The sequence below is a fragment of the Hirundo rustica genome, chromosome 7 (genome assembly GCF_015227805.2).
Source record: "Hirundo rustica isolate bHirRus1 chromosome 7, bHirRus1.pri.v3, whole genome shotgun sequence".
NCBI lineage: Eukaryota > Metazoa > Chordata > Aves > Passeriformes > Hirundinidae > Hirundo > Hirundo rustica.
The window spans coordinates 32,731,938-32,741,921 of record NC_053456.1 but is presented as its reverse complement, the minus strand read 5'-3'; the positions used below and the strand labels follow the sequence as shown (position 1 = coordinate 32,741,921).

Below are 9,984 nucleotides of genomic sequence, written 5' to 3'. Positions count from 1 at the left end.
GTTAAAGTAAATTAAAAAAGCCTTACTTAAAACCATCTAAATTGGATACAATTGAGCCTGAAACTATTTCCCTTTGTCCTGACACTACAGACCCTGGTAAAGTACCTCTCTACATTTTGTTTTATAAGTCTGCCTTCCTCCCCACCTCTTTATTAGTCTCCAAAGCAAAGAAAAATGAAGTTACACTTCTCAGAACACACCACTTTTATAACCTGAGCTCACTGGAGGGCTTCAAAGAATTCTTACGGGTGCAATATCTCAAAAATTTATCAAACTAAGCTTTTTCAGTAAACGACCTGTTGATTTTTCAGTAAACTTTCTAAGTAGGGCCTCACTGTGTGGGAAGACATAGAGATAGTGCTGAAAGCAATCTTGCCCCTGATACATTGCAGCTGTGTTAATTACCAAAGAGAGGGAGCAGCCTTGCCCCCACAGCTGTGGGTGTGATAGAAGAGTGAGTGAGCTGAGAGGAGCCTCAGTTGGAGTCTGCTGGCCGTGGTGTGAGGAGGAAAGGAGAGGAGGTTGTGTGAGGGACAGAAAGGGTTATGTGGCTATGCTGGGGACAGGAAGGAGCCAGCTGGAACTGCAGAAGGAAGAGAGAAGAAGGAGGGAAAGAGCCAGAGCTGAATAGAGCTCTTCGTGGGAGGCTACATAGTAAAGGTATGAGGGACATTTTGGTAGCAAGGTGCTGATACTTAAAGCCTTTTTTGGTGTCGGTTGTACCTCTTCCATCATCGCTGTGGTATTGCTGGTATTGTAAGTTGTTTCTGTTCCAGTTTATCTAAGTCTCCTTACCTCTAGTCTTCTATTGCAGTTTGTGTTGCTGTGGTAAGCCCTCCTCAGTTAGGAGGAAACTGGTAACCGGAGTCTCAAGCACAGAAACCTGAACTCTTCCATTTGATTTGGGTCTAATAGTTTGTTCATCTACTGCTGCAGGAGCACCCCATTCCTCTTATGAATAATTCCTTTTGACTTTACGGAGCTTTATCTGTGCTGAGACCTCCTGCTGAAGCTCAGAAATGCTTATGAAGCTGTTTCATCCATCATATTTTTTTATGTACTTCTGTACAAGATGGAATGTGCTTTGTTCTGTGACCTGACACTTATTTGGAGTGAACTTGCTCTTTGTTGGGAAAAGCTGATGCAGGGGTTTTAGTCCTCTGGAGAAGCCCTCGAGTTCTTTAATATCATCAGCCTTGTTGTGCCCCACCACGCTGCTCCTGGCCTAACCTATATCTCTGCGTGATACAAACCTATGGTATTTACAACAGAGAGTAGTTAGGAGTTATGGAATACTGTTGATCTCATTTGCCGCCTAGACCCTTACTTCATTAAAAAAAAAAAAAAAAGCTTTCTGTTACCTAAGAGAACTTTTCTGGGCATGTGGATAGATGTATTAAATTGTTAAAAGAGGTTGTACCAGAAATTTTCAGAGGTCTGAGTCTCAGTTCTCCAGAAAGGTGGAATTCAGCAAGATTTTCACATGTTGATTTGGCCACTACTGTCTCAAGGTGCCAGCTCTGGCCCTTTCCAGGATTTTCTCCATGCAGCCATTGGGAGGGCAGCACAGCAGTGTGCAGGAATTCGGGGGTTTCTAAGCTGCCCCTACTCAAACATCAAAGCCAAGGTCAGCAGTTTGTCTGGAGACTTATCTATATCTCTGAGTTCAGTGTTAGCCCCAAGCTGACACCTTTCAGTTTCTTCTGGACCTTGTTGATCTTGTATTGTCTTCTCTAGAGTCTTTAACCTTGGTGTAATCCCTCTGTGCCCCAGGCAGTGCCTCTACAATGGCCTAATGTAAAGCTGGTTAACCCCTCGGGGGGTGCAGCTGCAGGTGTGAGCTCCCCAGGGGAAACTGGGAACACTTCTGGGGGAATCCTGGGTCTGGATGATCCTGTGATTTGCTCTTCAGAAACACTTGCTGTAATCCAACTCAGGGAGCAAATGCTGCAGGTTAAATTATTGAGTGTCTCATGTAATTTCCACATTATGTAATTAAGTGTTCTTGTAGATGGTCCAAATCCTACTTGGGTGGATGGGTATTAAACATTTCTTTCATACTGTAAAAATGGAGACTTCTAAAATAAACACAGTAACAATGTCTCCTGCCAGAAACTTCTAGATAAGAATCGAATACTGTAATTTGTTTTAAAGTGGACAGATCTCCACGTATAATTTTTCACCTATTATTGTTTAAAACATTTTGGATTTTGAAAAATTGTGGTAGATTTGACAAGCAGTTGACTGACATCAAATTGATTAAATAGCATTTCCTCTGACAGCCCCAGTGAGACCTCCTACTCACAGTAGGTGCATGAGCTAATTGAATTCTTTTTTTAAACTGCTTTTGAATTTCAAACTATAGAAGTGACACCAGACCCCCTTCTCCCACACAGCTCAAATATACCTTTCTGATGGCTCGTTTTGGCATGCCACGTAGGTAATATCAGTGCCTTTGGTAAATCATCAGGATGTTTCTACTGTGTTCTGAATCAGATATATGGAACTAAAAGTTTGGTGTTACTTTTGTTTTCCTTTTTTGATATCGAGTTCAAGCCTAGTGCCATCAGTTTATAGTTTTGTGGGCGATAAAAATGTGTTATAGCTAAATTTTACAAAGATAGGATATCATGGAATCATAGAATGATTTGGATTGATAGGAACCTTAAAGATCTCCCATGGGCAGAGACACCTTTCACTTGACCAGGGTGCTTCAAGCCCAATGTCACCTGCTATTAAACACTTCCAGGGAGGGGGCATTTACGACTTCAGCCTGTGCCAGCACCTCACCACAAGCTGTGATTGATTTAGCAGTGATCTCTTGTCCCAATGTCAGTGAAATAAAACTATATTCATTATGGTGTTACTTGTGAGGGAAGAAATATGGCTCTACGTATTGTTTGATTGACTGCATGCTTTGTATAAGGATGTTTCTACAAAACAATTAAAACTATATATCAAGGCATGATAGGAAAAAGTCTCTAATTCATATTAAAACAGGATCATTTTCATCCTTAAATACACTACCTTTTACATGAAAGAAACTGTATTAGTGGTGCATTGCAGATTATTTGGCAGAAGATACCTGGTTTTGTCCGCTGGTTGTTGAGGAAAGCAATACGGATTGCAAGGCTGATGGAGAGATTGGGCCAGCAACACGTGTGTATAATGATTTCTGCTTTCCAACTGTAGTCTCTGCTTCTGGGAATATACCACTCTAAGTGTTGTACACCTTGAAGGCATTTCTCTTAGTCAAAATTCATTCAATATCATTGCAGACACCTTCAGCAAGTCTCTAAATATCTGATGTAGGATATATTTCTGGTGCCTAAATATCTTTGTCCCATATGGATGTAGCTTTAGTAGAACAAAATGTTTTACCATAGGGTATATTGACACAGTCTATTTCCATAAATTATAGCAGTAGGTGCGACAATTAATCATGTGATAATTCAGTGGGTAACATTAAATCATTGTCAATCAGATATTCTTGCTGCTTCTTTGGCTTTCATGTCATCCTCTTTGGGTGAAGGTAAATGGTGTGGTGAGTGATGTCCACGCTGAAATGGCTTCTAAGTATCTTCCAGGGTTATTTTTGGAATAAAACAGTTGATCTTGTCACATAAGCACAGTTCTGCATTTTGGAGGGAAGAGGGTGAAAAAAGGTTTTTGACTGTGTCTTCCTTGTCTATTATGAAGTTAAAATGTTACCATGTAATACTGGCAGTGTTGTGGAAATTCCTGTTTTTGCTGTAGTACTTTCTCTTTTATTTTCTTCAGTTCTGTTGATTGTGCAGTCCTGTCATAATGCTTTGAAAAATTTAAGCTTTGCCTCTTCAACATTCTTTATAGTGTATAACTAGAGACTCCCAGTTCATATTAATGCTATGATATTTTCTTCTTTGTACATATGGTTTCTTTTAAAAACCGAGATGAATTTCTGTAATTTGTATTACCCTCTTCCAAATATGTCTGTACCCACTAGAGCAGCAAAATAAATCTTCAATATTATACTTGTTTTGCCTCACTCTGGGAACTATCTTTCAGATTTTATATAGTATCATGGACAATTTTTTTTCTGGTTAGGATGTATCTCATAATCTATTTTGACTTATTACTTTAAAATTTTCAGTAGTTATTGTCTCCAATTTGGATGTTATTGCGTTTTATTCCTATGCTATTAAAACTATTAAAAAAACCCCCAAATATAAGAAGTTTGAGATTAGATATAATGAAGTTGCATATCTGTGTTTACGACAATGTCTGAGGGTTTTTTTTTTTGAACTTATTTCTGCAGAGGGAAATATTTGTGGAAACAAGATGCATTTTTCGTTTGGGTGTGCTACGTATAAGTAACTCTTTAAAATAAAAAATACAAATAAAACTCAACCCCTTCCCCCCATCCCAGACTTATGGATCTTACAGTAGAATATCTCTCTATAATGACTTGACTTACGAATACTTGCCTACAGAAGCATATTCTGAAAAAAGTCTGGAAATGGACTAAAATATCAGGCAAGCACTAATAAAAAAACAAACAAACCCAGCCAAATGACATTAAGCTCCTTCACCCAGACAAGGTGACACTGCGCATTATTGCATTTTTCTTGATGTTGTACATATTTCTGTAGGTGTTAGTCAACTGTTAAATGTTATCTGGTGGACAAAATTACCGTTATTGATGTGGCCATTTAATAACCAGTGTATGTTATGTAGTGTTGTTTTTTGGTTCAGTAAATCAGGCTGACTCTTGTGCCCCCTCCTTCCAGGGCACGTGACAAATTAATATATTGTGTATTCTGAAAGTGAGCCCTGTCTTAGTAATGCGAAGGCGTAAAAAGCGCAGTGTTTGGTGTGGAATGTTTGCCACTTCTGGTTTTGGCAACATAGATTGTAGTAATTGTTAATACAAATATTGAAAACCAAATTTGCCCAAGCTGAGTATGTTGTGCCTGTGGTGGTAATTGCTGAGTGGTCTCTCTCTGCTCTTATCTTGATGAAGACTCCTTTAGTTCTGTTTTACCTCTCCTGTTCAGTTAATGAGTGGCAGAGCGGCTTTGGGCACTTGATGTCCAGCCAAGGTGTGTTCACCTCTCTGTTCTTGCTGTGATGTTTATGAATTAACTTTATCTTCGTCCATGCTTATGAGTTTATTGCCTGAACATTAATTATTATCTAGGGAATAACTAATTGTTGCTAGAGAGCAGGGTGATTTTTCTGTTGGTACGGGCATGACCCTGAATTGAGATTTTTTTTTTTATATGTTCTGATGTAAAACTATTTGACAAGTAACAGTAACTCAAAAAAACCCAGAACAACAAAACGGTGAGTGTGTACCAGTTTCCTCCTCCATGAGATCTGGCATAAACTACTTTACTAACCTTCAAAGAGATATGTAAATGCAACAGTGCCCTTCACTATGAACAAGAAAGTGAGAAGATTCACACGTTTAAATATGGTGTTTAGAGTCTGAATGAGTAATTCATAATAGCAGATAACTTGCCATGTGTAAGGAGTTGAGTCATTGTCATCCCTTTCTGTTCACAGATTGTCTGTAAGCTGGTTTCTGGGAGCTCAGTGAGGGATGCGTAGCTTCCAGTTCATATTGGGAACACATGTGGGTACACTGGTCTGCATGAACTGGAACTGTTCCCCAGCCTTGATCCGTCATGTCCAGAGAAGTTATCCTTTTGTAACAGGGCAAGAGGTGAGGCTGTGTTACAAACAAAATAAACTCCACTGAGATGAAGGCGTTTATGAGGATCACTTGAGTCTGCTGCCAAGTTTTTGTCTCTCTTCCTCTTTCAATGTGAAACTCAAAAATTCTCTTCTAAAGGTCCAGCTAAAGTGTGTCAGTGCTGCACTTGACAAATTCACTACATAATGTGGTCCTAACCTTGAGTTAAGCTTCACAAAGGGCATGCAAAAATGTTGGAGTAGCTCAGTGGTCTCTAATAATGAGTTCTTCTAGTGTTTATTAATTCAGATATCTTTCTAAAAGTATTCTCCTCTTTAAAGTTCTTGGTACATCTGCATTAATCTGCTAATATTCAGAAGACATGGATACATTTTTCTTTAAAATATTCTGAGCTCCAGTGAATATTGCAACAATATTTTTTAGAGCAGACTGCTGCTGTGGATAAGTTTCTACTAAGTGACAGTGGATGGAAACCCTCTGAGAGGTTAAATATTAATGGTTAATTTTGATGTGTCAATCTCTTCATGTTTTTGTGTTTTTCTAGCTTTTGGATGCAAAAGTTTTCTGATCTCTAAATTTCTTCTCTCTCTTTCTTGAAAGTAAAATCCAAGTTAATCATGAAATAATTGGAACAAGATTGCTCTGGGCTAGCTGGTGTCCCTTTCTGAAGTTGATGACGGACCACCATACTGCCTTTTCTTGTAGACAGAGGCAGTTGCAGTGTATCTAATCTTTTTCCTGAGTGTTTTTTTTTTTTGGTTTTTTTTTTTTTTTTTTTCCCTCTCCAAGAAGTTGAAGAAATAGATTGGTCTGGTTGTCTTCTCTGAAGGCAAGTGCATGAGTTAAAAATGAAACTTAACCTGAATATGTAAAGGACTTTGTACGTACGATGAGATGGTTAAAAAATGTGGTGGTGCGCAGTTTGTTTTATTTGTTTTATGTAAATTTATACAGTTTTATGTAATGGTTCGTTCCTTATACCCCCCTATTTCTGTATTGGTTCAGACTTGTTTACTCCAAAGTGCTCCCAGTTTGTTTTCTGTCAATCATCCCTTCCCCCTTATCCTGGGTTGTCAATCCCCTCTCTCTCCCCTTGGGCGCCCTCTCTATCACTCCAGGACCCTTCCCTGGCTTCTGGAAAGCTCCAGGGAGGGCGTCGAGTGATAGGCTGGGGCCCTGGAAATCCCCTCCCAGCGTTTTGTGGTAGGTCCCCTGTTCTGTGGTTTACACCCCTGGTTACACCCCCAAGTTCTGTAATTGGCTGACCGGTTGTCACCACCCCTGTTTCCACCCCCCCTTAAATGTTGCTGCACGCCCGCTCTCAGGGCTCTTCTGGGCAGCAGGACAGAGAGTGCAGAGCTCCGTGCTCCCTCTCCCCTCAATAAAACCTTGTTGTACCCTGTCCAGAGGAGTCAGCCTTTTGTTCGGTTGCCGCGGTTGCTGTACCATCATCGTGCCTGTCGCTGGAGTGGGGGATCCAAGTCCCCACAGGGAGGAGGTGGCTCGCCTAGCCTGCCACCCCGACCTTCCAACGTTGCTGCAGTGGGAACCAACTGAGCTAGCCTGTGGCTGCGCTGGTCAGCGCTTTTAGGACACTGCGACAAAAAAACCCCAAAACCTTGCCTGTCAAGGAAATGGAGGGAAAGACTTCACTGTTGTTGCTCTGTTGTTATTTTGCTATGCTGAGCTGTATCAAAAATGTGCTTTTTCAAACCACTTCCACGAAACACAATCTTCTCTGTCCCTGGACAACTCAGACTGCCACTCTGTTCTGCATCTCAGCACTGGAGGAACACACTTCCCCTCACCAAGTGCTGGAGTTAAATATGCCCAAATTCTAGCTGGTAATCTGTTGGTCTTCTATTTGTGTATGGGGGAATTCAATTTCAGTGGCTCTAATGGGACAGGATAGAGTTATCCAACCAAATAACTTCACTGTGTGCTGTTTTCTATTGACCTGAAAGAAAGCTCTCCATCAGTATGCTGAAACAGTTAAGTTCCTGCAGTTTCAAAAAGGGTTATTTTTGAGATATTTTTACATTTTCAGAGTGACATTTGTAATTGTACTGTGTGAGAGCTTTCTTCAGAAGAGATATGCAGCATTTCATTTAGCATTTGTTGTAAAAGAATTTGGGGATATTTTTAGAGGAGAAAATTATCAAAAGCCTAGAAAATTTTGAACAAGGCTTGAAAAGAATGCATGTAGCAGATGGAATTTTTAAATAAGAAATAGGCCTACTTCAAAATTTTTGTGTCTAATTTTTATTAAACTCCTTGAATGTGGTAATGATTATTATCTATGGATCAGGTATTTTCTGTTACCTCTAGGATTTTGGATTGTACTTAAGCTTAAAAGGGTGTATGAAGATGGATTTAAAATTGTTTCAGTAGCCATGGGGTGTTTGTCCTCTCATGCTTTATGTAGGAAGAAGGGATTTGCTAAATAAATGAATTTTAATAAGGCAGTGATGACTGACATCGTTCATGTAATTACTGTGCATTTTTACTGTATTTACATTGATGAAAGACTTGAGGAGGAGACAAGTTATTTAGAAGTTCCTCAAACTGGCAATAAGAATCGATAAAATCTTTCAGCTTCCTTCAAGATAGATTATTTTTTCTAATTCATTTTCGCTTTTAAATTTATTTCTTTTCCCTCTCCATCCTTTGCTGGAAACCAAAACCTCTTTCATTAACCTAAAGTTATTCAAAGGATTCATGTTGATTTTGAGCAGATCAGAACAGTCATTTTGTCCTCCCGTGCAGCTCATTTCTAATCTGAGCATCCTTTCACCCTGGTGGACCTTTTCATTTGGAACAGTTTTATTGCTCCCATCACTGGTCAGTGGGGTTGGGGCTTAAAAATCACTTATCTGTGAGGATTCCATGAAAGGGGAGACTTACAGCGAATGTACGACCATCACCTGTCTTGACTTCTTTTTGTGCAGCCACTGTCTTATGGTTTTTTTTTCCTCTCTACCTCCCTTTTATCTCATGAGAAGAATTTACTCATTTGGACTGCCTGTTTTCCTCCATGCCCTTACGCCCTTGCTCCTTACAGACATTCTTTTGCTTTGGAGTGTCCATTTCCCCCTCCACCCCCATTCTTTCTTTGTCGCGTGCCTGCTCTAGTGTGTGATTTATGAAGCCTGCCCACCAGTCTTAGCTACTGACACTTCGTGGTCTTTGAGCGGTGTCCTGCAGCGTTTACTTTTTTGTGTGTGGCAATGGTGACACAGTATAGATGTGACAGCAGCAGGGACCAGTAAAGATTGTCGTGCCTCAACTGCAGCGTGTGTTTGCCACGTGCACACACACTGAAAAATGTTTTCTCCTTTAAAGAGATAACTTTTAAGATAGTGGTGATTAGGAAGGAAAATTGTGAGGAGAGCTTTCAGTGCAGCTGGAGGACTGGTCAATGAAGTGAAGCAAGGAAGAGTTTCTCCATGTGGCATTGAGCAAATTGCAGTGGCATGGATGTGTTGTGATGCGAATTCTTGGTGCGTGGATGGACAGGAAAGCCTGGCCTGAAAGATAGCAGGAGTAGTAACCAAGGCTTGTCCAGATACTGGATGGGGGGAAAGAATTGGCAGTGACATGCAAGTGATGGGTTTGAGTGATAGGAAGCAGAGAGCTGCCTTGCATGACTTGGAAAAATTTACCTTGAGTGGGAAGGTCAGGATTTCCGTTTTGCCTCGTTGAGCTGTAGCTGAAATATCAGCAGCCATAAGGAGATGCCAGAATAGAAAGCTCAGAGATAAATCACCCACTCGGAAACGATGGTTGCATTTGTATTTCCAGAGAAGACAAGTCAGAGGCATCTTACTGAGGGAGATGAGAGTTGGAACACGTACAAAATCCTGTAGCATTCCTGGAATCCCAATTCTGCCTTAGGGAGGGAAAACTGGTAGGCTGTCTGATATTGAATAAGGAGGATTAAACCCACGAATAATTAAGGGTATTATGATAATTCATCTGGTTTCTTTATAGAATTCAATTCCTCAGATTACTTCTACCTTTCTGGATTCTGCAAGTAGGCTCCTTGTAGAGATCTTTCTAAGAACTATTTTAAAATGTGCCCTCTAAGCAAGTATATATTTTCTTCTTAAGGCCTTGAGATAACTTCTCTTCTGGTAACTTTGCCATGACTCAGAAATCAAACTGAATGTGTTTATGGTGGTGTAACTTTCAGAGCCAATTGCTGTAATTCAGGTATTTTAATTTATTGCTTTTTTTTTCTCCTCTTCACTTGAAGACAAGCAGCCACATTTGTGCTGAAAAACTTG

At 40.2% G+C, this 9,984-nt stretch overlaps 1 long non-coding RNA gene across 3 annotated transcripts in view; it reads left to right on the top strand.

The window, feature by feature from the left end:
* The first annotated feature begins 475 nt into the window (after nucleotides 1–475).
* Nucleotides 476–9,984, top strand: part of LOC120755251 (uncharacterized) — a 115,976-nt gene continuing 106,467 nt past the window's right edge. For all 3 annotated transcript variants that reach the window (XR_009208030.1, XR_009208031.1, XR_005701694.2), the window contains exon 1: nucleotides 476–660. This is a non-coding gene — a long non-coding RNA (uncharacterized LOC120755251). The remainder of the gene's footprint in view (nucleotides 661–9,984) is intronic.